General features: G+C 36.8%; 1 non-coding gene across 1 annotated transcript; it reads left to right on the top strand.

Moving 5' to 3' along the window:
- Positions 1 to 300: 300 nt before the first annotated feature.
- On the top strand, positions 301 to 371 carry TRNAG-UCC (transfer RNA glycine (anticodon UCC)). Its single transcript has one exon. It is a non-coding gene; the product is annotated as a tRNA-Gly (tRNA).
- The last annotated feature ends 10,050 nt before the right edge of the window (positions 372 to 10,421 follow it).

The raw sequence follows: 10,421 nt of genomic DNA, 5'->3' as shown, positions 1-10,421 counted from the left end.
TACATGACTTTGTAGTTCCGATGAGTTCTTTCAGGAATAAAATTTCCAACTTCAACTAACATTTCCAGTGTGTGAACTTGAGAAAGCAGCTTTAATGCCAAATGTTTCAAAAGCTTTTCCACCAATACTTATCTGAGAGCAGTTGAAGCCAGGTGGAGAGTTTTTGAAGAGCAATGTATGAGGACAGACCACTGGAAGTTGAAAAGGCTGAAGTGGATCACACGCTTGGTTTTACGTTCTGAAACCCAGCCAGTTGGAAAGGTGTCAGTGTTTGACTGTTCTATAGCTGAGACAAGAGGGGCATTGGTGGTTCAGTGGTAGAATTCTCTCCTTCCATGCGGGAGATCTGGGTTCAATTCCCAGCTAATGCACCTCATGCATAGCCACCACCCGTGTGTCAGTGGAGGCTTGCACGTTGCTATGATGCTGAACAGGTTTCAGCAGAGCTTCCAGACTAAGGAAGACTAGGAAGAAAGGCCTGGTTATCTACTTCCTAAAATTAGCCAGTTAAAACCCTATGGATCACAACAGTCCAATCTGCAACTGATCATGGGGATGGCTCAGGACCAGGCAGTGTTCCCCTCTGTTGTGCATGGGGTCGCCACGAGTCCGGGGCTGACTCCACAACAGCTAACAATAACAGCTGAGAACAGCGATTCTCAGCACTCACCCCAGACTTACAGAATCAGAATCTCTGGAGGTGGGGCCTAGCAATCTGCGCTTTAACAAGCCGTCCAGGTGATTCTTATGCAACCTCAAGGTGAAGAACCACTGGTATAGAAGATAGGAGGATTTGCTGTCACAGATTTTGGAGGTTCTTTGTGCAGAACTGTACAGAGACCATTTTAATGAACTTTGAAATTCTGTCCCATAGCTCCAGCCTTCTATCTGTGGTCTTACCCTGAGAGGCTAACTCCATATTGCTGGAGTTGGGAAGGTTAGTAGTTTTTATTTCAAGCACATAAAACCAAACCAAACCCATTTCTGGCAAGTCGATTCCAACTCATAGTGACCCTATTGGACAGAGTAGAAATGCCCCATAGAGTTACCAAAGTTGTAAATCTTTACGGAAGCAGACTGCCAAATCTTTCTTCTGAGGAGCAGCTGGTGGGTTTGAACTGCCAACTTTTCGGTTAGCAGCTGAGCACTTTAACTATTGTACCACCAGCAGTGGAAAATGCCACTGTATACTGATGACAGAATTATAGTAAAACATTACTATAAAAATATGATTGTCTGATTCAAAATGGCCAATATCAGTCTCTTTCAGCTCATTAATGCCTAAGATATTGATCTTCATGCATTTCGTTTTTGACAACTTCCAGTTTTCCTAGATTCCTACTTCATACGGTCCATGTTCCGATTATTAACAGATGTTTGCAGCTGTTTCTTCTCATTTTGAGTCATGCCCATCAGCAAATGAAGGTCCAGAAAAAGCTTGACTCTATCCATGTCATTAAGGTCGACTCTGGTTTGAGAAGGCAGCTCTTCCCCAGTAGTCTTTTGAGTGCCTTCCAACATGAGGGGATCATCTTCCAGCACTATGTCAGACAATGTTCCACTGCTATTCATAACGTTTTTACTGGCCAGTTTTTCAGAAGTAGGCTGCCAAGTCCTTCTTCCTAGTCTGTCTTAGTCTGAAAGTTCTGCTGAAATTTGTCCACCAAAGGTGACCCTGCTGGCATTTCAAATACCAGTGGCATAGCTTCCAGCATTACAGCAATACACAAGCCACCACAGTAAGAAAACTGACAGACGCGTGGCAGTATTTCGTTCTGTTGTACACAGGGTCGATATGAGTCAGAATCTACTCAACAGCACCTAACAACAACCACCAATTATAAAAATGGCTTTGACCTTGAGGGCCTCCTGAAAGCATCTTGTGGATCCCTAGAGGCTCTTGGACCTCGCTTTGACAACCACTGTTCTACACAGAGGGCTATTTCGTCCAGTTGTATTCACCAATTTGTTGTTGTTAGGTGCTGTGGAGTCGGTTCGGACTCGCAGCCACCCTATGTACAACAGAATGACACATGGCCCAGTCTAGCACCATCCTCACAATTGTTGCTATGTTTGAGCCCATTGTTGTGGCCACTGTGTCAAACCAATTGTTTAGGTAGAATCATTCAGACAATTACTCCTGATGTATTTTCTAATTGTTTCCTAAGTATTAATCTTCTTTTGTTTTAGATTATAGACTCTGCTTATGTGTGTATGCGTGCTCCACACTGTCTAGAGCTAAATGCTATGTGCTTGATAGGTACAGAAATGCAGAAATAGTAGCTTGATAACTATGGGCTGATTGGCATTTTTAAAAAGTACCATCTCTTTATAAGAAAGGGAGAAGGAACACTGGGGTCATTTTCTAGTCATACTTATATGTAAAATTAATCCAAAAGATTTATTAATAATTGTAAAACAATAGAATGTCTACATATTATACTTATTTAGACTTTAAAAACATTTATTCATTGAATAGGCTAGATTTTACTTGATGGTACTATTCCAGTTGAGCAGTTAACTCATCTATTCTTACTACCAGAATACCTGGGTTTGAATCTCAGATCCACCACTTGTTGTTGGAGAGGTTATTACACTCTTCATATCGGATTGCCTTATCTATAAAATGTGGCAATCCCATTTGTCAGAGTAGAACTGTATTCCATATGTTTTTCAATGGCTGATTTTTTGGAAGTAGGTTGCCAGCCCTTTTTCCAAGGTGCCTCTGGGTAGACTTGAACCACAAACCTGGTGGTTTATACATTGTGGAAAATAACAATACTTAGTAGATGGTCGGTGAAGAAGAGGAAGACCCTCAACAAGATGGATTGATCCAGTGGCTGCAACAATGGGCTCAAACATAGCAATGATTGTGAGGATGGCGCAGGACCAGGCAGTGTTTCATTCTGTTGTACAGAGGGTCGCTGTGAGTCAGAACCGACTGGACGGTACCTAACAACAACAACAATAACCTCTTACACAGGATTTTTGTGAAGTTCGCATAAGATAATGCTTTTAAAGCGCCAAGCAAACTCCCTGCACATGGCTGATGCTCTATCAATATTTGATGAACCACGAATATTTGTTGAATAAACTCTAAATATTGTTCATTTTATTAATTATAATTTTTGAACGTGATTATTTAACATTGCATTATAAAAATCACCTTTGGAGCACCAGTTTTGTGTCTTCTTTCTATTAACCATCTACTATTAAATTTGATTCAGTTACATGTTATATACTCTTCTAAGATTTTCACATCTGGGCCTTGGAATGTGTATATGATGTGTTTTTCAGGTAAAAACATCAACTATTAGAGAAATGTGTGCAACTAACCTATGCTCCCTGCACATATATTCTCTTCTCAGCCTCCAAATTAAGTAGACATATTGTAATATTATGAAAGCTTCCTCTGAGTTATTGCTTTCTTATATTAAGAACAATCTTTTGGGGATTGTTACCCAGACTTTTCACAAAGCACCCATTTTGAAGATGTTTTAGGTACTAAGTTTGCCTTACAATTTTTCCGGTCTGTGTCTTCGCTTTAAAAATGAAAATTAGCTAACAGACTGTCTTGAGACCGTTCCCTCTTCTACAACTGTTCTCACTCGCTCCACACCTGACATTAGGCGCATGTGCCTGAGAATGACCCTTGGTTTCTTCTATGACTCATTGTTAATCATTATAAGGAATAGCTCCATCAGTTCATAAATTTGAAGTAAACTCAATTTCCCACACAGTCTGTCAAATGATCATCAGCAATCTGTTCAGCTGGATTCATAAGCTCTTAAACTCCCCTAATTTGGAGGAGATTTGGGCTATATTGACAAACAAATTTGCACATTCTAGGTTTGTTCAAACAAGGCCTTCTCTATCCTCCAGAATATATAAGTTGACCTTTTGCAGGCATCTAGTCCACAAACTAAATATTTAAAATTGAGCCCATTAAGGAAATGCACTTTATCTACTTCTCATGTTGTAATGAGAATGAATTAGGAAGAATCCTGCTCAGTATAAAGTCAGTATCCTTTCTTAAGAATCTAGTGTAAACCAAGATCACTTAGCTAAGGATTGGTATAAACATACAAATCCACCAAACAAGGGCTTAAAATTAAGTCACAGGAAGTAGAATAATTTAAAAAAATACATAGCATCCTTGCTCTGTGAGGCAGAAACAATTTACCCAGGCATATCTTGACAATTTGTGAGTATTTATTTTTCAAGAAGAACTTTAGTATTACATTGTAAAATTTAAAAGTACAACCGTGATTTTATTGTAACTGCACATTTCTACGTTTGTCCTTGGGTGGTACAAATGGTTAACATGCTGAGATGCTAACCGAGAAGTTAGAAGTTTGAATTTACCTAGTGGCATCTCAAAAGAAAGGCCTGGCTATCTACTTCCAAAAAATCATCCATTGCAAACTCTATGGAGCACATTTCTACCCTAACACACATGGGGTCACCATGAGTCAAAACTGACTCAATGGCAACTCTTTTTTTTTAAAAAAAAATTGTTTGTCCAGTCTTTCCTCATGACCCTCAGTAAGAGTTTTCATATAGATTGTCTTTACCTTTTGGGAATAGGATTTTTACATTATATTTTTGTTGGTTACTTTTGTGACACTTTAAATTTATTTTATCCCTGAAATAAAAAACACATTATACTGACCACATTAAGCTGTGATTTACTTTAAAGTAGTAGAAGTTCTATTTTCTTTCACCATGTATTAGGCATTCCCACTAGCAATGTATGAAGAGTTCCAGTTGTTCCGCATCTTTGCTAACACTTGGTGTGGTCAATCTTTTTAATTTTATCCATTCTAGTGTGTGCAGTGGTATCTTATGGATTTAATTTGCATTTCCCTAATGACTAACGATGTTAAACATCTTTTCCTGGGCCTGTTAGCCATTTGTGTATCTTCCTGAAGTCCGCTGATATTTTCTACTTCATTTCTAAGCTGCTACTAATCCTGTCCGGTTTATTTTTGTTTGTTTGTTTCTTGTACTATAGTTTTTATCACTAGAAGTTCTGTTGGAGTCTTTTCTATATCTCCTCTGTCTCTTCGCATTGTAGCCACGTTTTCCTTTACCTTCTTGTACATATGGAGCATATTTATAATAGCTCTTTTATCACCCCTGTCTAATTGTATAATTCCTGTCATTTTGGGCTTTTTTTCTACTGATTGATTTTCTCCTGGTTGTGAGCCATATTTCATTTATTCTTTGCATGCATGGTAATATTTACTGAATGTCAGACATAATGAGTTTTTCATTATTGGTTGCTATGTTTTGTGATACTTCTTTAAATAGCGTTCAATTTTGTTTGTGTACATAGCTAAGTTACTTGTAATCAGTTGGAACATGGTGAGCCTGTTGAGGCTTTGTTAGGTTGGGTCCAGAGAAGCCTTTAGTGTAGGGCTAATCGAGCCCCACTACGCCTCTTAACCAGGCAACGTTTTGTTCCGTTATACGTAAGGTCACTGTGAGTCGGAGCCACCTCGATGGCAACTAATAACAAGAGCAGTGCCTTTTCAAGTCTCTACGTGATGCCCACGTATCACAATGTCTTCCCACTCTGGCTCGTAGAACATAAATTATTCCCATCTCTGTGTGAGCCTCAGAAAGTGTCTGCCTACTTTTTTTCCAGTGGTTTTTTTTTTCCTGTCTTATAGCCAGAAGATCGGTACTCAGCCTGTTCTTATAAGTATTACCCTAAATCTAAATAGTTCTTATACTGCTGTCCCTTCATATATTGAAGTAGAATATTATCTATTGATTTAACAAAAAAAACCCAGAAAAGCCACAGTTCCCTGCTTCTTGTCCTTCAGAGGCAACTATTTTAATGACTAATTTCTTTAGTGGTTACCTCCATTCCTCTAAATAATACAACTGTATCTCTCTTTCTTGATTTATTAACTTTAGATGCAGTCTGTTGACTCCCTGTTAGGATAGATGGAGATTTATTATATCAATCTGTGTTTCTTGTTTCATCTATCATTGACAGTATCTCTTGACTCCTCATCTTTTGAAATGATGGCATTATTGCCCTCACCCTTCCCACCATATCCTCTTCCACATTCTACCTCCCAGCTTCTCTCCATTATACTTTTGTGTTGTCAAGGCTGATAATTACACTCTGCTCTGAATGTAAAGAAACAGAAATCCTCACAACTGGATTGATAAACAATAACATGATAAATGGAGAAAAAATTGAAGTTGTCAACCATGTCATTGTACTTGGATCAACAATCAATGTCCACGGAAGCAAGAGTCAAGAAATTAAACCACCTATTGCACGGGGCAAATCTGCTGCAAAAGAGCTTTTAAAAAATCTAAAAAGCAACGATGTCACTTTAATGACTAAGATGCGCTTGATCCAAGCGTCTTTTCAATCACTTCGTAAGCGTGTGAAAGTTGGACAATAAAAAAGGAAGACAGAAGAAGAATCAATGCATTTGAATTGTGACGTTAGGGAAGAATATTGAACATAGTGTGGACTGCCAAAAGAATGAGCAAATTAGTCTTAGTAGAAATACAACCAGAATGCTCCTTAGAAGCTAGGATGGTGAGACTTAAGCTTGCTTACTTTGGACACATCATCAGGAAAGGTCAATCACTAGAAAAGGACAGCATGTTTGGTAAAGTAGAGGATAAGAGAAAACGAGGGAAACCCTCAATGAGATGTGATACAATAGCCATAATGATGGACTCAAACATACCAATGATCATGAAGATGGCACAGGACGAGGCAGCGTTTCGTTCTTATACGCAAGATCGCCCTGAGTTGGAGCTGACTGGACGGCAGCTAACAACAACTGTAAGCATAATCGTCTTCTACCGTTTATTGAAAACCAAAAACTGTAGTTCATCATGTCTATGTAAGTTTTGTTCACCACCGAACCTGTATTATGGGATGATTATATTTCTTTCTTTGTGGTTTTCCAGAGTCATGACCCCTGTGCCTCTCATAAAAGAGACTATTCCTAGCATCAAGTGTCTTTTTCCTTTGTAGGCAATCTTTATTTTTCTCTGGAAGTTTTCTGGATATTGTCTTTAACGTTGGTATTTTGAAGCTGCACAATGAGATACCTAAGTGGAGGTGTTTTTTGTTTAATCCTACTCAGCTCCTGGTGAATCATTTTACCTTGATGACCTGTCTCTATTCAGCTCCGAGAAATGTATTTCTATTACTTCTTTTACCATATCTTCCTCTTTGACTCCCCTATTATCCTTTTCTGGATCGATTTTTCTATGTATCTGGATTGAGTTTCTATGTATCTTACCAAACTCCTCCCCCTTCGCCCTCCCCCCGCCCAACACACATTTTCTGCATTTCTATCTCTTAGTTCTGCTTTCTGGAGATTTCTTCAACTCTTTCTTTAAAAAATTTAATTATTTTTTATTTCAGATTTCATCTTTTTAAATTTCAAAAGGTTCCCCCCAACTGGTTGTTATTTTTTGGGAAGAGCAAGCTTTTGAATTTTAAAGAAAAAAAAATTTCTTGATGCTATCTGAGGATGCTAATTAAAGTTGAATATCCCTAATTTATCTCAGTTTCTCCAGAGTTCATACCTACTTCTTCCTTTTGACTTTTCTCTTTGATAATTCAGTTTTCCCTTAAATTTCTGGTGATCCTTGGTTGCCCATTCATATCTATGAATGATATCTGAAAAGATGACTAGAGAGTTCTATGCCCATGGATGGCTTGTCAAACAACAGGCTTTGCTTTAATGTGAGGGTTGCTAGCCATGATGCTTGGAGGACCTGAATATTGGAATAGGAACTTTATCCCAATTTTTGATAGTTCTTTTCATTATTGGTTTACATTATACCTTTAAACATTATACTTAAACTTACACTTCTTGGCCCCTATACTGGTATAGAAAACAAAAAACCAAACCCATTGCCATCAAGTCAATTCTGACTCACAGTGAACCTACAGGACAGAGTAGAACTGCCCCATAGGGTTTCCAAGGAGCAGCTGGTGGAGTCGAACTCTTGACCTTTTGGTTACCAGCCAAACTCTTAACCACCGCACCACCAGGGCTCCTATGTTGGTATAGGATCAGTAGTAGTCCCTACTCTTCTTTCCATTTCCCATGCTCTATTAATTGTATCTTTAATTTTATATTGTCAGTGTTCATGACACTTATAGTTTGATGTATAACAACGCTTAATTTTGAGTTATTTGCTTACGGTTTTATTCTGAAGTTTGAACCTAACATTTATATTGTTAATGTATATTATTATGACCATATAAATCTTTTGTTCATCAGGGAGCCAAATAGCGTGCTAGTATTTTATTTTCCTCTCTGTGGGTCCAAGTTATGCCCATCTCACCAGATAGCAAATGCCCAAGTCCGAAGTTTGACCTTTTCTTGCATTCCACTGAATGTTCACAATCAGTCCACATTTTAGGTTGCTTCGTAATTGGACCCTGACTTGCTTACACAGTTGTATTTTTCCTTGAATTTCTACTTGCAATTCTTTTTTTTTCTTTTTCTTTTGGGAGAAGAAACACATGCTTTCTTCACTCTGCACTAATAGTATCCAGGTCCTTAGTTATTCTGTCTTTTGCTTGGAATCTACTCCTTCCTCCTTGAAAATAATGTTTTTTTTGAGCTATGGAAGATTTCACTTTCTATATAAAAAGTGAATCTTCTATAAAATAGATTTGATTTGCAAAATGTCTTGTAAGTAAGAAAATATAAAACTTAGTTCCTAATTTGCAAGAGAGTCTACAGTTTATATACTACTTAGATTAATTATAACAAGATCCATGAAGATATACTTGATTATTAATTATCACAAAACTGGTGAGCACACTCAATTTTTTTTTTTTTTATTGTACTTCAGGTGAAGGCTTACAGAACAAACAGTTTCTCATGAAACAGTAGTACACATGTTGTTTTATGACATTGGTTAACAACCCCACAACATGTCAATCCTCTAACTTCTCAACCTTTTTTTTGGTGAAAATACACACAGCCAAAGATACACCATTTCAAAAATTTCTACATGCACAGTTGAGCACACTCAATTTTTAAGGACCAAACATTCCAACATGTACAGTCTACAATAACAAACATACGTAGTTCTAAGGTCACAAGTTACAGTCCATGGGACATGATTATTTAAACATCATTAGAAATTTTTTCTTTTTTCCCTCTTGGTAAACAGTGCAGATAAAAACTAAATTCCTGATAACAAGATACAAAATAAGTATAAATTAAATTATACAGAACCTTCACCTACTTGACTAAGGCTCTTTGTTCCTCTATATAATTTCTCAACCTTCTCCATCTTTAAAACAAAAGTTTGTGTCAACAATCCTTCTTGCCTTCATGTTTTTAGTTTAAATGCCATTTTGCCTCACGACATACGGTTTCACCGGTAATTTTAAACAAGGCTGAATCAAAATATTTGGGGCTTATAATTTCCTGTTTACGTGGAGCCAACTGTTCTAATTTGGAATAATTACTTTCAAGGCCTGTTGTCCAACAGTCACTCTGGATTTCTTTTTATTGGTCTCCCTGGATTTCAAGCTGTCTTCTTTCTTGTTGTTAACTCTCAGTTTACTAGAGCATATCCTCACATAATTCCCTCAGATCTTCCTTGGCTTCTTGTATATCTAAAAATATTTTTATTTTACACTCATATGTGATTTATACTTTTACTTGTTGTAAAATTTTAGGTTGAAAAGAAGAGTTTTGACATGTTTGTTCGTGCAGTGTTAATATTTTTTATTGTATTTCACTGTGGTCATTGAAAACGTAATTTCTCTCTTAAAGAGTTAAGCTTTTTCACATGAAATGAGGTAGATTTTATCTTTTTGTAAATATTATCTGGACACTTGAAAAGGAAGTGTATTTTCTGTTATTGAAGAGTGTTGAATGTGGTAAACATTTATTATAGAAACATTTTAAATTATATAATTCATATTGTTTACATTGTTATTTATTTTTGTCTATTTGATCCATCAGGTAGACATTGCCAACTATTAATGTGTTTGTGTTAATTAGTCTTGACACATGTAATTGTTTTTCCTTCTGTGTTATTTAGCAAATTAATATTAATGACATTTTTATTGAGACATATATTCATTAATTTAAAAAATGACCTAACTTGCCCCCTTAAAAATGTTTTGACTTAAATTTTACTTTAGCTCATGTAAATATTGAGATTTATTATGTTTTAGTTTGCAGTTGTTGTGTGTCTTTGTTCACCCAATTACTTTAAACATTTCTCAAACTGTTACAGATATTTGTCTTTAAATATCATACCCTCTAAAGTTGGAATTTTTTGCCCCATTCTTTTAAAAAAGCAGTTTAACCGTTATTGCCATAACTATATTCTTACTTCTTTTACCTTATTTTATACTTCTTTTTACTGTCCTGTTGATTGTTCTTTTGTTATCA

The sequence above is a fragment of the Trichechus manatus genome, unplaced genomic scaffold, assembly GCF_000243295.1.
Source record: "Trichechus manatus latirostris isolate Lorelei unplaced genomic scaffold, TriManLat1.0 scaffold00010, whole genome shotgun sequence".
Classification (NCBI taxonomy): Eukaryota; Metazoa; Chordata; class Mammalia; order Sirenia; family Trichechidae; genus Trichechus; species Trichechus manatus.
This window is presented reverse-complemented; position numbering and strand designations above follow the sequence as displayed.